The sequence below is a fragment of the Pipistrellus kuhlii genome, unplaced genomic scaffold (genome assembly GCF_014108245.1).
Source record: "Pipistrellus kuhlii isolate mPipKuh1 unplaced genomic scaffold, mPipKuh1.p scaffold_m20_p_12, whole genome shotgun sequence".
In the NCBI taxonomy this organism is placed as follows: domain Eukaryota; kingdom Metazoa; phylum Chordata; class Mammalia; order Chiroptera; family Vespertilionidae; genus Pipistrellus; species Pipistrellus kuhlii.
The window spans coordinates 40,157,239-40,177,098 of record NW_023425427.1 but is presented as its reverse complement, the minus strand read 5'-3'; the positions used below and the strand labels follow the sequence as shown (position 1 = coordinate 40,177,098).

General features: G+C 35.2%; 1 non-coding gene across 1 annotated transcript; it reads left to right on the top strand.

Annotated features, from left to right (window-relative positions):
- Window positions 1-3,481: 3,481 nt before the first annotated feature.
- On the top strand, window positions 3,482-3,588 carry LOC118716825. Its single transcript, XR_004987282.1, has one exon. It is a non-coding gene; the product is annotated as a U6 spliceosomal RNA (small nuclear RNA).
- The last annotated feature ends 16,272 nt before the right edge of the window (window positions 3,589-19,860 follow it).

Below are 19,860 nucleotides of genomic sequence, written 5' to 3'. Positions count from 1 at the left end.
CTCCTGATTGGCTGGTGGGCATGGCTTGTGAGCATAGTAGAGTTGTAGTCAATTTGCATCTTTCTCTTTTATTAGATAGGATTCTTTTATTGGTGTCCATGAGATTGTTACATAGGACTCAGTTTACCACATTTTACTTCCTACAAAAGTCAAGAATTAGAGCTCTCCTCCAGCCCATTTCTCTAGGTATTATATTTTTCAACTTTTATATTAATCCCTGTCCTCCAGAGAAATACTGCTTTCAAATACCTTATGAATAGAGGCATCCACTAGCAGCTAAATAAATGATGGATGGATATCTTGCCATTATCTAAAAGCTGACCATTCATTAAAGCCTTTCCCAACCAGGAATAATTAGATGTTACAGCTCAGTGATGTGCAGCATTGTTCAGTTCCCAAGTGTGTAGCTCCCTGAAAACACATCCAGATGGGTATCTCCAATGTATCTAAAACATCATTGTTCTTATTTAAACTGGTGTAAAAAAAGTAAACACCTTCGCAAACAGGGAAGATAGTATATTGAATCCACAGTATGAAAAGCCTAGAGTTTCTTCCCCACTCTCCCTCAATTTTATTCAATAGCAAATTTCTGATTAGTGGCTATTCACCAAATATTTAAACCTGAAAGATTGTCCAAGTATGCTTTGAAAGTTTATCTCTTTCTTTTCATTCATAACTTTAATTTCTTTAGGCAAAAATTTTTTCCATGAGGGACATTTCTACACACACACACACACACACACACACACACACTCGTAAACATGCATATTGGTCCATTGAGTATTATGGCAATGATTCTAGTACTGAAATAATAGTAAGATAAGGATATGCTACAATGAGAACACCTAAAACACTCCATTGAAAATGATATATTTTTTAACCAGTTACTTATACTCCTGGGCCTTTTTCCAAGAGAGATGAAGATCTATATCTGTCCATAAATGTCTATAGGTCATTCATAATAGCAACACACAAACACACACACACACACACACACACACACACACACACAAAACACACAAAACAAAACAAAAAACACCTAGAAATACCAGATTTTATTACTCTCAGTTTTAAATGAGATAATATTCACAATGTCCTTACATCATCAAAGTATAGAATCTCAATTGAAATGTTTGGGTAGATTCAGTGTCAGTAATAAATTATTTTGATTGCTTATGTTCTAACATGAAATTTCAAATTCATTCCATGTCTTGGTTGGAATTTTATGCATCTTTCATGTGTCCCATATTGTCTCTGCTGTCTGAAGTGTTCTTATTTGCCTCAAGACAATGCTAAACTTCCACTAATCATCTAACACCCATTTTCTCCTTTAAGAATGCTTCCTTGTAGCCTGGACTGCACGGTTTAGTGGTTAAGCATTGACTGACCAATGAACCAAGAGATCAGATTTCAATCCTTAGGGCACATACCCACGTTGTGGACTTGATCCCTAGTGTGGGGCCTGAAGGAGGCAGCTGATCAATAATTATCTCTCATTATGAGGTTTCTATCTCTCTTCCTCTCCCTTCTCTGAAATCAATAAGAATATCTTTTTAAAAAAGGAATGTGTCCTTTCATATAATTTGTACTATCTCTACTGGTATAACTACATGTCCTATCCATTTTATCACTAATATTTCTAACATATGTTGCCAGTAAAACACAAATTAATGTCTATTGGACATGTCTATTTATATGTAAGGGATATCTTCAGTAACCATATAATTTATCATCCATATTGGAGCATTTTTTTTTAAAGTGACAAGCTAACTGATGTAAATCCAGATGATAATTTAGCTCCTTGAACAAACTCACCACTAAATAATCACGTGGATTCTGGGAATTATCTATAATAACAAAAGTGTAATATGCTAATTAGACCAAACATCCTTCCAATGACCTTCAGGTCAACCTTCCAGACAAGCCAGGGCTGCAGCCGCGGGATCGGCCAGCCACCACAGCTGTGAGGTATTGATCCTATCAGTTGTCGCTGTTGTCAAAGCCTGCTCTTGCATGGATATTATACTTAATTATAAGTGAGGAAACTAGCAATTCACTTGTTTATGGAACTTGAATACTCAAATGAATCCTTTAACAACTCCATGTACTTATACCCTGGTCATTGACTTTTGGTAATTCCTGTGGTACCAGTTAACATGTTCCTATCCCTCAGTAGTTTGTTCCTTCATGCTGGGTGTGGGACTCTGCACAGCGCATTTTTGTGTTGCCATCGTGCTCCTATTCAGGCTCCAACAACAATGGACACTTGACAGAGACTGAGAAGCTGGGGATGGGAGGAGGCCTCATTTTCTATTTGCCTCCTTTCCTTTAGCAACCTTGCTTCTTCGCCACAGCAGTGGCAGTTACTTCCAATAGCAGCAGTTGAATCTAGCTTGCAACTTTTTAACGATAGTCACACAGTATCACTGTTCCTCCTCAAACACGCAGGCACATTGTTCTGGCCCCTCAGCCTCAGAGGTCTGGCTCTCTGCCAGCTCAGATCCCCAGGCCCTCTCTCTCTCTTCAGAGCTTCTGGTTCTAGTTTGTATAAAACCCTTTCTATGAGCTTATACATTTTAATGTTCCAAACCACATTCTTTGTCCCATTTGCCCAAACGGTGGCAGGTTGTTTTATGCAATTGCTACCTACCTTCAGGATACCTTACTAGCTTCTTCATGTCTTTTCATTTACTTATTCAAAACTGTCAACACTAATTAGAAATTGTTTGCATTATCTTGTTAAATAACTAAATGATACAGGCACCTTCTACAGGGAAAATGTTGCTACATATTCCACAGAATGTGTGTGTGTGTGTGTGTGTGTGTTTATCTCTATGGGATCATATTCTCACTCTGTTTATTAAATAATTAACTACCAGCATAAAATAAATAGCCAGGCCTATGCGGGAAATTTGATATTGGTATTGCTTTTGACCTCGTTTTGCCATCTGTATCTCCATATCTGAAGGCTCTAAACAGAAAATATTAACATTATAAACTCTAATTTTTCCTGACTATAAAATCTTATCTTTTTACCTTCATTGTTTTGGTAACTTCTTTATAAATTATTCCCTTGATTACTTATGCCCTCTTTGAGGTCTTAGTCATGAACAAACATAGTCACAGGAAAGAAGTTACCATGGACAGAACTCCAGCTTTATTCTAATATAAACCTTCCTAACAACTAATATTTATTATGTTTCTATTTTTAATCTTAATGCACAATATAGCATTTACATTGGTAATTTAATATGTAAAATTATACAGAACTGTAAGGTATTAATAGCACTCATGTTATGGTAAATTTCTATACACCTTCCTGTTTTAATCAGTGGAGTGCATTATTTAATTTAGCTCTTTCACTTAACATATTAAAAATAATTACCTATGTTTATATATATATAGGGCAAACTAGGTTTACAGTTGTTAATATGGAAGATAATACAATATTTAACAAATAAGAATACAAAAATGAACTCTGGTACTCAGTTCCACAGGATATATGTTAAAATGGGAACAATACAGAGGAGGTTAGAATGACCCCTGAGCAAGGAAGACATGCAAATTCATGAAGAATTTCACATTTAAAAATAAAAAAAGAACAAGAAATTCTGTGTTTTTCATACTCCCAACTATAAGTATACTTTTGTCCCACCTGTATTCACAATGATCACTCTATGGCTAAAAAATTATTCCATTAATTTGGTAAGTGAATATTTATGTAGCTATAGTTCAGCTTCTGGACATTTAATTTGCTTTCAAATTGTTTTGTCCATACAACCCACATCATTATGAATATGTTTATAAGTAAATATATATATATATATATATATGTACTTTTCTTTGAACTATGTCTTTAGAGAAAATATTGAGTCTGAGAGGATGAAGTAATGTGACTAATAACATCAGAAAGTATCTGTTATCCTGATGGTTTACCTCTAGGCTCATCCAAGAAAGAAAATCATGCTGGAATTTTTCTATGCAGCCAAAAGATTTTGCATCAAAGTTGGTAATAAGAAATCGGGGGCTATATTTTTCATGGAAAGCTTATTTATTGTTGGTAATGCATTTTCAAACATATGTTTAGTCAGGCATGAAAAGGGCCAGTCATATTTGCATTCAATAGTCTAAAAAGTAATTAAATTATTTTAGACTCAGTCTGCAAGTGAGATCAGGTTGATAAGTAGAGAGCAAGTTGAAGATTCTTTTTTTAAAAAATATATTTTATTGATTTTTTACAGAGAGGAAGGGAGAGAGAGAGCTAGAAACGTCGATGAGAGAGAAACATTGACCAGCTGCCTCTTGCACACCCCTTACTGGGGATGTGCCACAACCAATGTACATACCCTTGACCAGAATCGAACCTGGGACCTTTCAGTCTGCAGACCGACACTCTACCACTGAGCCAAACTGGCTTCGGCAAGTTGAAGATTCTTAAAAACACTTGAATATCAAAATTCAAACTTACACTTGATAGTCTATTGAGACAGATATATTATTAACAGATTAGTATTATAGATACTCCATGATTTAAGCACATCCTTCTCACTCCCTTGAAGATAGGTGTGGCTATCTGTTTTGCTTTCACCAGTGAAATATAGGCTGAAGCAATAGATTTAATAAACTAGGTCAGAGCAGAAGTACCTGGTACATGAAAAAATTAGGAAGGAAAACAAGATGGTGTGAGGAAGAGTAATTCAAAAGAAACCAGTGATTAAATGAAGTAAGTCCTGATGAAAGAGCAAGGAAAGATCAGATCCAAAACTTGCACTCTTACAACAATAATAAAACAAAGATTGTTGGTAAGAGGATTTTCAGTGGTCTGATACAAATAAGAAGTAGATTGGAGTGGATTAAAGAGTGAGTAAAAGTTGAGAACATGGACATCAGTGATTTGTATTGCTTTATCTGGAAGTTTGTTCATAAAGAAAGGGAAATAAAGTGACAGTCAGGGGCACTGATCTCTTTTTCCTTAGATTATCAAATTAAAAAAAAATATGACAACAGCCAACACAACAATAGCTATCCGGTGTGAATGAATCAAAATTATTTCAATTTTTTTTGTCAGATCAGCAAAAACTTTAATACATCTTTTTGGTGTGCTGCAGAACTTTAATAATTAGTTTATGAGTGTCATGAGATGAAAAACACTGAAAATTGCTGCTTCGATGTGATGGAATGTTCTTCCAAGATTAGGTTATAAATCACTGTGACTTCTGTCTTGTTCACATTCTCTCTCTTGTTAGCTCTTACTTGCTCAAATTGATGAAGCCAGCTGCCATGTTGTAAGCTGCCTTAGGAGAGGAATTGAGGACAACCTCTGCCAACCAGCCAGTAAGAAAATGAAGTTCCCTTACCCAGAGCCTAAGAAATTGAATGCTGCCCACAACCAATGGAGTTCTGATGGATCTTGGGTCTTATCAATATCAAATATTGAGAGGATTCTGGAGTATATCAATATCAAATAATGATATGGCTACATTCCAGATGACACTTTGACCCCAGTCTCATGAGAGTTCCTGAGGCTGAGGACTCAGGTAAACCACTTGCCTATTCCTGCCTCATAAACAGTATATGCTGTAATATTCTAATTTTTGGATAATTTGTTTTGCAACAATCAAAAAATGCTAAAATATTTCATACCAAGACCTAGAACTACCATTAAAAAAATCAATAAATAAGGCAAGTCTTCTCTGCTTCAAGTCTTTAAAATTTACCACTACATCTTGAATGCAGGAAAAATAAACTTTGGGAATCACTCATCTGATAAAACAAAGAAATCTCAAAATAAAGTGTCCTTAATAAGGTTGATTTTTCCCCCTTTCATATAACTATAAAGATTACCAAATTGTCCAGAGCTGAACTTGGGTCAGTACAAGCAGCAATGTTGCTGGTGTAAATTGTGTCATTCCGTAGAATTGCTAGAAAAGCAATCCATGAACCCACACACAGGGGATTGTGGTATGGCAAGATTTATTCCAAAAGGAACCCCTGGGTTTCCAATGTTCCATCTCAGCATCCTGCTGTGGGAAAGGTCCAACCTTGCCTGCACTAAGGCCAAAACAAAGGCCAGTTTCCAGAGTTTCTGTTTCATTTTGAAACTCAGAATTTTGGAGGCCGGCAATTTGCCGTGAGCTCCCAGTGACTGCTAAACCTGCATGGTCACAAGTACCCAGGTGAGAGACAACACAACAGGCAGTGCATCACCGAATGCAACAAAAAGAGCTCTTCTTTGTTTCCCTGAGGTTAGAAGCAGGAGCTTTTTAAAATAACCAATCAGCTTCCCAAGCTTTCATGAGCTCCTGATAAGACCACCCCACAAGCCAATGATCCCTTTCCCAGGATAGACTGACAGGCTCCTATGGTCAAGCACCGTCCCCTGTGCCATTTTGATTTTCATCGTGCAAGTACTTACCTCCCTCTGGTGCCTCCCTACAAACAGGGGCTGGGAGGTGGGGAAGGGAGGAGTATTGATCCTTGGAGGGGCAAGGGACAGGCTCATGCTCCTCAGCCCATTAGGTTCAACAATGCCTCATTTCCTTTGCTTCCTTCCTTTACCGAGCTACCTAAGCTAACAGCAACAGCACAATGAAGATTCCATCTACCTTGTTCTGCCTTCCCTCAAAGTGGTGCCTTTTTCCACATGGTTAATACTAGCTTACTGCAATTCATGTTTGTCTATTATTGTTGGAAGAGATAGGAGGATACATTTTAAAGCTTTTCTTTGAAATAGAATAGACTAAAACAGAATATGGTAGAATAGAAACAATACCACAAATAACAGGACATAACATATATAACACAGCACAGCATAGCATACTATAACATAATAGCTGAATATAAGGAATAAGCGAGAGGGAAGATTTGATGATGACTCCAAAGTTCCCAGACTAAAATTATTTCTGAACAGCAACTCTCTTGGGAGGATGTAGTACAATAGAAACGATAGCTGTTTTGTTTGTTTATATGTTTGTTGTTGTTTTTAAAGGAGATAATGAGTTCTTTTCAGCATATGTAGAGTCTCAAGTATCTATGGTATGATCTGACACATGTGTGACTGAAGTAGTAAATTATATAGTTTAGTTTGCCCATGTTTATTGCCTTGGCTTTATTTTAGAACATGGTACTTTTATTGTGCTGAGTTGATTGATCTAGTTAGTCTTTCACCAGGCCAGTATCTCCAGAACCTATTACCCAGTTAATGCATTTCTCTAGCTATTTTTCTCCCCATCAGCATCTGTTGGGCAATGAAGCACAAAAATTGCATATGGTGCTTTAATTTTAATACAGAAATACATTCTGCTTTACTATTGTACTTATTGTCTTTCTTTTCCTGGAAGCTTATTTGATTGAATTTTTTTGAGCTCTAATTAAGAAAGAAATAAACCAGTTTTTACCTTAAATAATGATTTTCCATTACTTACTCTTCTTGAATAATATGAACTATGCACCTAACCAGACAGAAATTAAATTGCTTTTGGAGATTCTGAACAATACCATTAGGATTTATTTCCTTTAAATAATAACTTTAAATGCTGGTAGGGAGAAATAAGGAGAACCAAAAGAAAAATGCTTATTGTAATAAGAATGAGTTTTCTAAGAAATTGCTTAAGATTTGAAATGTCTTCATTTATTCCATCAATGAACTAATATACTGCCCTGTTAGACAAGGTCTTTATACCAATTATATAAGGTTAATTGTATAAATTAGCATACCTAATCTAATAAAAACAGCACTAAGTGGAGGAATAATGAGTTATCTAATGGAATGCATTAAATGTGTTTCTTTTTATCTACTAATAAAAGCAATAACCTTTTAAACATTAAATGAAATAACCATTATTTATAAGTATTTTGTTTTTTAGATAATGAGAGAAATATATATGAATCATGCTATTTGCACTTTGTTCTTAATTTTGTATGCCATAACGATGTACTCTTAGATAAAAAATTCTTGGATATATGTAAAAAATAAAAACACTATCCAATCCATAATAATAAAAGCATAATATGTTAATTAGACCAGATGTCCTTCCGAACAAAGCCAGGGCTGTGAGGGAAGCCCGGGTTCCTGGCACAGAGGGAAGCTGGTGCTGGCAGCCAGAGGAAGATAGGCCTACTCTTGCATGAACTTCATGCATCAGGCCTCTATTTATTAGATAAAGATGCATAGATCAGCCTCAATGATAGCAAATAATATTTAGAATTATCTTTCTATATTGTATTTCTAACAATGACTTGCTTGATTTTGGGAATCATATAGAAAACTGTCAAATGCCAGAGGACAATTAAGATATTTCCCAGTTAATCTCCAAAGTTGTACTATTTAACCCTTGTGGTTCAGTCACAGTTACTTTCCTTTGTTTGAAAGTGAGATGTTCTCTCATGACTGTAAATTTGCTGATTTTCTTTACTGCTTCCTGTACTGCCATAGCTCTCTTTTCTCTGTTTGAGTTTTATCCCCATTTTCTTCCACATGCCATTTTCCCACTACTCTTCTGCCTTCTTTCTACCCCTCTCCTCTTTATCCTCCTTTTCCTTCTTTATGTCACTGGAGTTTTTATCTTTTATGTATACCAAATTCATTTGCTAACAGACCACTTCATCCCAAATAATTCTGTATCTCTCTGTGCAAATTGAAAGCTATGTTGTTATTTTGCTATGCCATCAATCACTATCTGTCTTGGGCTATGATTTCTTGCATAGATATGAGCCTTCATATAAGTTATGAAGATGTCAAAGAGACTGACTGTGTTTCATTCACATTTTTCTTCCTTAGTACCTAGCCCTAAACCTTTCTTATGTTTAGTTTTTAATAAGTATTTGCCGAAATACACTGAATATACATGGTAATTTACTGGCAAGGTTGACCTACTACATTTAAAACAAGTGATTTTTAAATAAAATAAATGCTATTGTACCTTTCAATTTATAAAACAAAACAAAACAAACAAACAAACAAAAACACTAACAGAAATAGCTAAAGTCTATTTTCACTGTGTTTTCTAATTAACATTAGTAGCTTGGGAAATTGAGTAGAATCATCATTTTATTTATTTATATTTATTTATTTATTTATTTATTTATTTATTTATTTATAGAAAGTGAGTTCATAAGCACTCCATTGAAGAAATTTAGTAGTAATTTGGGGCGGGGGTCGAGGGAGCAGGGGAGGAAGAATAGTGGAGGGAAAGTCATATAGGAAAATTAAAGTAGCAGGGAGAAGTATTATATTGATAAAGGAAACTATTAAAGGGTACAGGTAAAGAAATTAAGATGAAGTGACTTCATGAGAAATAGAAGGAAAATAAGTTAAAATGCACAAAACAAATATTATAGCACATTGTTTTTAGTGCAACACAAATAGAAAATGATATGAGACACAATTACAAAGCTCTAATTCTTTTCTTTTATTCTGTAATAAAGACTGCCTAATAATAGTGTTAATAAAATTATGTTTTAAGAAATAATTTACAATCTTTAGCAATTTAAAGACTGTGTTTGTGAAATAGTGATATGAATACTTACATCACAGGAATGTTCTGAAAAGTAAATGTGTAGTGTCTCATAGCTATTAATAGGACTATCATATTAAAATATGAAAAGTGACAGTTAAACTTTACTGACTTCATTTAAAATGTCTTCTTTGAATCCAATGTGAATATCAGCAGAAAAAGGGAAAGAATCAGGAAGTAGTCCATATTTTGGAAAGTACTTTAGAAAAAAGACAATGACCTTTCTATCATATGTAGGCCAATTCTAACTTTTCCTGAATTGTGGTCTGTATGAATTTTCACTTGTTTTAAAATAATTTTGTTTAAATTAAAGATCTTTATATATCTAGATTTTTTTCAGAGCAAATACAAAAATTATTAATAAAAATAAAGCCTTGTTAACAAATAACTTGTGATGCCTGTCACAAACACAGTGTATTAAGATCCAATGGTCCTGGACAATATGGCCAGTTTGTTGGCATCTGTCAGTATAATATATTTTAACATGATAACAAGCCTCATGCACTCAATATGCAGGTGAGCTTCTTGAGGTGAATATTCACATTATCTACATTTGTATTGTCTTCAGTGATTAGCATAATATTGTATACAAAGTCAATAAGTAACCAATATTCATTCCTTCCCTCTTCTACAGAAGAGAGGTTTGTCCAATAAAAGCTAATAGAAACTACGTCTGGAGACTTTGTACTATAGGAATTTGCTTGTTTGCATTCTATGGTGACTATCCTCTGAGGCAAACCAGAGATACTGACAACTGGAAAGCAATGGTAAATTAATTAGACATTAAGTTATTTTCTTTGAAGTAAAAAAAAAAACAAAAACAAAAAACACACACACACACACACAAAAAAAAAAACCTGCCAAGTACAAGAGAAAAACAAGCATCAATGGGAAGAAATGTCATCCATAATTGTATCACATTCAAAACTTATCATTTTGATTGAAACACTAGAAGTGTGAATAGAAGACTATCATTTCCCAATTATCACTTTACACATCAGCATTCACTTTATCATTTGTATTTTCTTGCCCTTGACTCTGATTTTCCAATTCTCTCCACCCAAAATACTTTTCTGCTTTACCTCATGAAAGTGCCAACCAACAAAGAACAAACTCCATCTATACTAATAAAAGCCTAGGTGGCCCTCAGACCATTGCACAACACAAGATGGCCGCCGCCCGCATGTTGTCACAAGATGGCTGCCACAAGATGGCTACCACCAGATGGCCAACAGGGGAGGGCAGTTGTAGGCAATCTGGCTGGCAGGGGAGGGCAGTTGGGGGCAAATAGGTCAGCAGGGGAGGGCAGCTGGGGGCGATCAGGCCTGTAAGGGAGGGCAGTCGGACATCCCTCTTACAATCCCGGACTGCTGGTTCCCACCCACTCACCTGCCAAACTGCCCGATTGCCCCTAACCGCTTCTGCCTGTCAGGCTGATCACTCCATAACCACTCCCTTGTCAGCCTGATTGCCTCTAACTGCCCTCCCTTGCAGGTCTGGTTCCTCCCAACTGCACTCCCCTGCAGACCTGGGTCCCCCCAACTTTCCTCCCCTACAGGCCTGGTTGCCCCAAACTGTCCTCCTTTGTAGTCCTGGTCCCTCCAAACTGCCCTCCCTTGCTGGCCTAATAGCCCACAACTGCCCTCTCCTGTTGGCCATCTTGTGGCAACCATCTTGTGTCCACATTGGGATGGCCATCTTTGACCACAAGGAGGTGACCATCTTGTGTATTAGAGTGATGGTCAATTTGCATATTCTCTCTTTATTATATAGGATAGGTTCATTGGCTTATCTCTTCTTATTCCCCCTCCATCAGATATGTCAGTCTTTTCCATGCCTCCATCTCACTTATTTGTGGAATCTAATGAACAAAACGAATTGATCAACAAAATAAGACCCTAGGCATGGTATTCATTTTTTGTTTTCAGTTAAAATGTATAACAAGATCATCCCTAAAAGCAATTAAATTATGGGAAATGAGTGTATTTAACTGGGGGTATCATCTTGATGAATAATTGATAATCTGTGCAGAAGAATATATATTGGATAAGCAAGGAGCAGAATCTATGACACCATCTACTGCTATACCTCCTTATATACTTTTTCCTTTTGATAAACTTCAGCTATCTAATTGGGATTCAATTTTGCTTTTAAATATTCTTACTTGTAAAAGTCCTATTTGTATCAAATAAATATCACATTCAAGCACTTATTCTTCTTAAGCTACTTTTTGTACCACCATTTGCAATCAAACATACCTGATGAGGTTGTTGAATCCAAGTCTCTATTTTTATGTCTCTCACTTATTCACAAGCCTAAATCAATCAGGTTTTTCACCCACTTTCATGCATCAGCTTTCACTGTGATTTTTGGAAATTCATTCATCCTCTTTCTTGACCACTTTTACCTCTTGAAACAATTGACCACTATCTTCATAAAATATAATCCTCTCTTGTTTTCCTTAACAAAACAATTATCTGACATTTCAACCCACATTTCCAGCTTTCGTATTTCATTTTTGGAAGTTGTTATTATTCTACACAATCTTTACATATTGTTTTTCTTCAAGGTCACATTATATTTCCAGTTATATTAGCTTCATAGGTCTAATACTTTCTATTTTTTGTTCCACAAACATTTACTTAACCACCTGGGCCAAGCAATCTTTCAAGTGCCAGAGATTGAACAAATCCTACAAAAATACATGACCCCGTAAAGATTACATTTTACAGCAGAAAAGATCTAATACACAATAAGAAGAATTAATATGTATAATACACTGTGAAGTTATAAGCACCAAGGAGTAAAAAGAAAACAGAGATATGGAATAGGCATTGTCAGGTGGAAGGAGTAAATTTTTAGTCAATAAAGGACATGCCTCAGAGATACCCTGTTTCCCTGAAAATAAGACAGTGTCTTATATTAATTTTTTCTCTCAAAGTTGTGCTAGGTCTTATTTTCAGGGGATATCTTATCTTTCTATGCTCTAGGTCTTATTTTTGGAGGATGTCTTATTTTCAGGGAAATACGGTAGTGATATTTGATAAATGTGAAATAGGTAAGAGAGTGGAGTTATGTGCATGTCTAGTATAAGATAATTCTAAAGGGAGGAGCCTAGAGAACATTTTAAAGGAGTTTCAATTGCATTCGATAGAGAGGTACTAACTTTTTGAGTGTGTAAATGCATCTTCATGATCATAATTCTATAAGACATATATAATATAAAAATTTTATAGTCCATAAAACATAACTTAGATTATTTTCAGTCATATTATAATTCTTAATAATGATTCATGTATATTATAAGTTAAATCTAAAATATAATAAATTACCATGATACAAATATATAAATAAAAATAAAAACATAAATATAAACATGAAATAAATGTAAACAAAGTAAATATAAAATATATTAAATAAAATATAAAATGCATTAAAATATAATTAATAATTCAGTTTATTAACACTTTTAGATTCTATGATTAAAAGAAAAAAAACTAGAAAATTTATAGGTTGTATTTTAAATACCTTATCAAATCATACATATATGTTCTAATATCTTGAAAGATCATTTGGAATTCCTTTTATAATCTTACCTATTCTATTGTCTATGTCTCTCTTCTCTATCTTTTATGTTTTGGAGACAAAAAGAATAACTATAGCTTTTAAACCAAAGAATTTAAGAAGATATTTATGTAAGCATAAGGCTCTTGGTCTCTCATATGTTTTGCTCTTAAATCATTTTAATCTTAACTTTCTATACTAGTGATGATTTCAGCCAAGGCTGAGGTTAGAGTATTGGGACTAGGCATATCTTGTTCTCTGAAGTTCAAGTGACAGCTTATTTTGTCACTCCTCCTTAGTGACAAAATTCCAGAGTATTGATTACAGCATGGTTAGCCAGTCAAAGGCCTCAGGTATTTTTGTGGGAAACTTCTGTATCTATAAATGCTATACAATTTTACAAAGCAATGCACCTCACCAACTAGAAATCAGTCTGGTCTGGCACCCTCTTCAGGTCAATCATTTCTCCACAAGCACTGGGTTGTGGTAAGTGAATAAGGAATCCTCAGAGATGATGATCCACTATGACTGATGTGTTTATAGTTAAGACCTTCTCTTCATTTGACATATAATTTCACTTAGTGTAAAGTAATATATAGCCTCCTACTTACATTTTTGATGACTTTTACCAAACATTTTTATTAAAAAAAAATTATATATATATATACACACTAGAAGGCCAGTGTATGAAATTTGTACTCTGGGGGTGGGGAGTGTCCCTCAGCCCAACCTGCACCCTCTCCAATCTGGGACCCCTCGGGGAATGTCCAACTGCCTGTTTAGGCCCGATCACACAGGCTCTTGCTGGTTTGGCGCAATTAATAGGGCACTGGCCTGAGAACTGAAGGGTCACAGATTTTATTTTGGTCAAGAGCACATGCCCAGGTTGCGAGCTGGAACTTGAATAGGTAGTGCACAGGAGGCAGCCAATTAGTGATTCTTTCTCATCATTGATGTTTCTCTCTCTATCTCCCTCTCCCTTTTCCTCTAAAATCAATTAAAAAATAGTTATATTAAAAAAAAAAAATAAGTGCCGAGACCGGTTTGGCTCAATGGATAGAGCGTCAGCTTGGGGACTGAGGGGTCCCGGGTTCAATTCCGGTCAAGGGCATGTACCTTGGTTGCGGGCATATCCCCAGTAGGGGGTGTGCAAGAGGCAGCTGATCGATGACTCTCATCGATGTTTCTAGCTCTCTATCTCTCTCCCTTCCTCTCTGTACAAAAACAATAAAATATATTAAAAAAAAAAAAAAAGTAAAAAGGCTCTAGGCCTTTTTTTTTTTAAAAAAAGAAGAGATGGTTTTGAATTTATTGTTAACCCCAAATAATAATGTTATTTAAGATTGCTCTCTTTGGTTAAATGATAATGGTGCTGATATTTATTAATCTCTTTCAGTAGGATGCAATAATGCATTTTCCATTTTGGGGGGAAAGATTTATATAGTATGTATATATAATTAGCTCATTAATACTTTTTCAATTGAAATGTGAATAGTCATTACATTCATATTTCTAATGTCAGGGCAAATTAGTTGGTGCTGTTGACCTTCAAGGTGTGAAAATAAATTATTTTTTCAGACAGTTAAAATGAGATAAAAAAAATGTAGCCACAGATTCTTTAACTTATTTGTATATGAAGCCCTAATAATAGGATTCAATAAATATGTACTAGAGGCCTTATGCATGAAAATCATGCAAGGGGCTTGGTCCTCTAAGCCCTGGCTTCATTCGGAAGGTCATCCGGAAGGATGTCCAAAAGGATGTTAGGCTGTCTGGTCTAATTAGCATATTGCCCTTTTATTATTATAGATCATTGATTTTGAAAATGTCCCCTTCAGACCATCTTGTGGGTTAATTTTCTAATCCAAATAAAAATGGAAATATATTTGAAAGATTAAGTTAAAAAAGTAAGGTCTTCTTAAGGTAAACATATTTGACTATTTCTGAAGCTATTTTCTGTGACTTGCTGATCAATAAAATGTTTCCTTTAGATAATTTTAAAAACAGAGGGCAAGAAGGAAATGTAGAGGTTAGATTATCTACCTCATCCACCCAGAAGCCTAGCCTTACTGCAATGTGTCTGTTAAACTTTTACTGCTCATATGAACAAATGTTTGCACAAAGGGTAATAACAAACATGGAACATTATCTTGAAGGCATCCTCTTCCACACTTAATAGTTTAATTGCCTTTAAATACATTTCTTAATTTCACTGGTTATTTTTTGCCTTTAGCCTGTAAATATGTCCTAAAGAGCTTAACTTGCGTTTCAATGTATAATAAAGCTGAAATTTATAAGTTACAAGTCTAATATTCGAGCTTAATGTATTTGTCAATATTAGTTACTAAGCCTAAGTGCACCCATTGTCTTCCCAAATGAGAAAGCTGCTGCTCCACATAATTAGCTAAATCACTCTCACAACTCTTCCTATTTCCTATTAATTCTAATTCACCTTTAAGATCATATAAAATTCCCCTCCTAGCATGTGATTTCTGCAATTTCATTTGCTTAAGATCAGAGTTTCTTCATTACATTTACCTCATATCCTTATTTGTATGCCCATCAACTTGTACCTCAGGTCAGATTGCTTCAAAACTATTTATATCATACTCTGAAAACCCCATGTGTATGTTTCTATAGAGTCCTAGGTTGTTATGCACACAATGGATCTAAATATTATTTGAGATTCTGAGTCTATCAACTAATTTCACAGATTGAATGATTTTTGTTATCTTCCTACTCCACAACTCTTTCTAGGTTCCCCTCACACTTGGTCAGTTCTTCACCTGGTGAAGTGATAGAGGGATCCAGACTTTCATCCTAGAAGGGTCTGTGACTTTGTATTTCTCAATCTTTGTCAGGTAATGGTTCCATTAAGTTTATATTCAAGAGTATCACAGAAAAAAAAGAGAGAGAGAACCTATGGATATGGATGACAGTGTGATGATTGTGTGGGAAGAGGGGGGTGGGTGGGTGGAGGTGGAAGAGAGCATTAGGCTATAAATGGTGATGGAACAAAAATAAAATATATATATTTTTTAAGTATCATGGAACATGAAAACAGCAAGGGGTTTCCCAGTGAAACCTGGGTTCTAGGCATGCTGAGTTCTAGGCATGATCAATAAAATGTTTCCTTTAGATAATTTTAGAAACAGAGGGCAAAAAGGAAATGTAGAGGTTAGATTATCTACCTCATCCACCCAGATGCCTAGCCTTATTGCAATGTGTCTGTTAAACTTTGTATTTCTTTGTGACTTTGTATTTCTCAATCTTTGGTCTTTTGGAATAATACCATACCTACCTCTTCGTAATCATATGAATATGCTACCCATGCCAGTACCATAACTGACGTGTCCTCCTTCTGGCATACCAGCTTTCAATACTCAAAGTGACAGGGAAAATGTCATTCTTTTAGATTTAGGGTAATTTTTACTGTATTCTTGGATGAAGGGCTCTGTATAGAAAGCAGGACATTTAACCCATCAGGACATTTAATACCAAGGATAGAAAGCAAGGAAACTTATTCTATCATGTTTCCTAAAAGTAGAAAAAAAAAATGTATCTGGACTTGATCAGATGCATTTACTACAATTCTGAGGTAGCTTTCCCCTCTATCAACGTGATTACCTTGAGCTGACAACTTAGCTGAGCCTTCAACAGGCCACTCTACAATTCTTTAAATCAGGTTGCTTCTAGTGATGCGTTATATATGATAGGAATTGTCATCTATACCATGTGCCAATCATGGCACTTTTCTGCCGTTAAATAGGTAGGTACTTTGATCTGAGATAATATTATATGACATTCTATGTCAGTAAATGTAATTTTATTTAAGCCCTGAGGCACTGCTATTGGAAAAGATAGTTCGGGCAGAAAAGGCAAACACATACTTGGATCAGTTATCAACACTTGTGAGAACAAATTACTACTTTTGCCAAAGTGGAAAGGGTATAATTAAATTAAATTGAATCCAATTTACTGATCACCTGGAAGGCTAGTCCAAAGGAGGATTTGTACAAATCTCTTTCAGTAAACATTGTTTATATGGCAAAGCAGCTAGAAATACCACTTGACTAAGTTTACTGTGTTTCAGTTTTGAGGGGAGGATGAAAAACAGACGAATTAAAAGGAAAACAATGGGGAACCACAAATCTTACAACCTTTAAAATCATGGGTTGCATTGGAGATTTCAATTTCTTCCAGGATGAAGTATATTTTTTATATACTCACTTGGTAGAGCTAAATGGGGAGCAGTCCAGGAAACTTCAATTTGTTCTTAAAAAAATATTTTTTACTGATTTCAGAAATGGAAAGAGAGGGAGAAGAGAGGTAGAGGTAGAGGGAGAGGGAGAGGGAGAGGGAGAGAGAGAGGAAGAAAAAGAGAGAGAGAAAGAGAGAGAGAGAGAGAGATCAATGATGAGAGAGAATCATTGATTGGCTGCCTCCTGAGCACTCCCCACTGGGCACTGAGCTTGTAACCTGGGCATGTGCCCAGTCTGGGAATTGCACCATGACCTCCTGGTTCATAGGTTGGTGCTCAAACACTGAGCCACACCGATCAGGCAAATTATATAGGTTTTTATTGTACAATTCTATAATACCCAATCTGTATATTGATTGCACTGTGTGTTTATCACCCAAAGTAAAATCTCCTTCCATCACCATATGTTTTGGCTCCCCTTTACCTTTACCACCTCCCTAACCCCTTTTCTCTGTGGTAATTACCATACTGTGTCTGTGTCTGTAAATTTTTGTTTGTTTGTTTTTCTGGATGTTCATTTGTTGCTTTCAATTTTATATGACACATAATGAAATCATGTCGTTTTTTGTGTTTTTTTTTTTACTTTTTTATATGACTTATTTTGCTTATGTGATATTCTGAAGGTCCATCATGTAGTGGTTAATGACAATATTTCATATTTTCTTATTTCTATATTGTATTCCATTGTATATACATATAGGTAGAAAACTTGGGTATTAAAGAAGATTTTATGAATTTGACCTCAAAGGCAAGGGAAGTAAAAGCAAATAAAAATGAATGGGTTTATTCCAGCCTAAAAAGCTCCTGCACAGCAAAATAAACCATCACAAAACAAAAGGGCAACTAACTGAATGGGAGAAGATATTTGCAAACAACACTTCCAATAAGGTGTTAATATCCAAAATACAACTTAACAATAACAGAAAAAAACAGTCAAATTAAAAAACAGCCAGAGGACCTGAACAGACACTTTTCCCAAGAGGACATACAAATGGCTAACAGATATTTGAAAAGATGAAATGCAAATGAAAACTGTAATGAGATACCACCTCACACCTGTTAGGATGGCTACTATTAATATTAGCAGTACACACAGTAACAAGTGTTGAAGAGTTTGTGGAAGAACAAGGACCCTCAGTGAAAGTTAGTGAGAATGTGAACTGGCACAGTCACTACGGAGAACAGGATGGAGGATCCTTCAAATTTATGAAACAGAGCTTACCACATTACCTGGCAACCCCTTCCCTGGGTATCTCCTTGGACATTTTAAAAAATATTTATTCATAAAAAGATATGTAGCCCTATGCTCACTGTGGCCAAGACATGCTTACAAGCAAGTTATTCTTTGAGACATGATTGTATAAAGAAGATGTACAATTTGGCCCCTTTTAAAATCCTCTTTGTCCTTCTCAGGTCAGGAAGCCCCTGTTAGAACTCTTCTAACAGCCAACTAAACCATTCTAATTATGCATTAAAGTACCAAGTAAATAAATACAAACTGGGCCTTTATACCGACTGCGTCTACTATGAGATGTTTGTGCTAGAAGTCCAAATATTACCATGAGGCCCCCTCTCACCAGAAGGTCATAAGAGCAATTTAGGGACCCTGGTATCAGTGTTAGATGAGACTCTGCATAAAATATACTTAAAATATCTGATATTCCTTTCTTCCCAGTGGTCTTTTTTTTTCGAGTAAGGCTTTGAAAGGCATTAAATTGTGCTTTCTCAAGAAACCCAGGCTTCACCCCAATTAGGATTTTTTTGAGTGTGATAACAGGGTTAGATAGAAAAAGTGAGTTGAAAGGCAGCAATTGATTCTCTGCGGAAGATGACTCAGATTTCTTTTTACCACTTCTATTATTGTAAATCTCACAAATGAAGCAACATTCTATATGATAGTCTATTTTGCCCTGAGCCCTGCTCTTTGTCCTGCTAAATAACCTTTGTTTTATTTGGATAATTTCCCCCACCCCCAAATTTAAGAATGAACTCTCCTATTTTGTTTCTCTGATTCTTATCCACTCTAGCCCAGAATATTCTATCATGCAATCTTTTTAGATACTTAAAAATGATTTACTTAAAGGCCCCCAAATAACACACAAGTTTGTTATTGGCACCTTTATCAATTTTCTATCATTTTATTTTAACCTAAATCTTACATATTCTATATGAAAACAAGGCTTATACTATTGCTTTATAATAATATTCAAATAGAGCATTCAACTAAAAAATAGAACATTTTATTTGAAACAGCAAATAGTCATTTGAAATATGTTTACATTTTACTCTTGTAGATAACATGCAGTGCACAAAATATTTAAAACTGGAAGAATTTAGGTAAGGATTTTTGTCTTAAATATATCAAAATCACAAATCATTTAATGAACTATTGTCATCAGTTATCATATGTACACAATTATGATGGCAAACAGGTAATTTAAAGCACTTATTTTTTAGGTTAAGTGTATCCTTTCAATAGAATACAATAGTATTCAGTTTAGATATTTAAATAATTCTCTT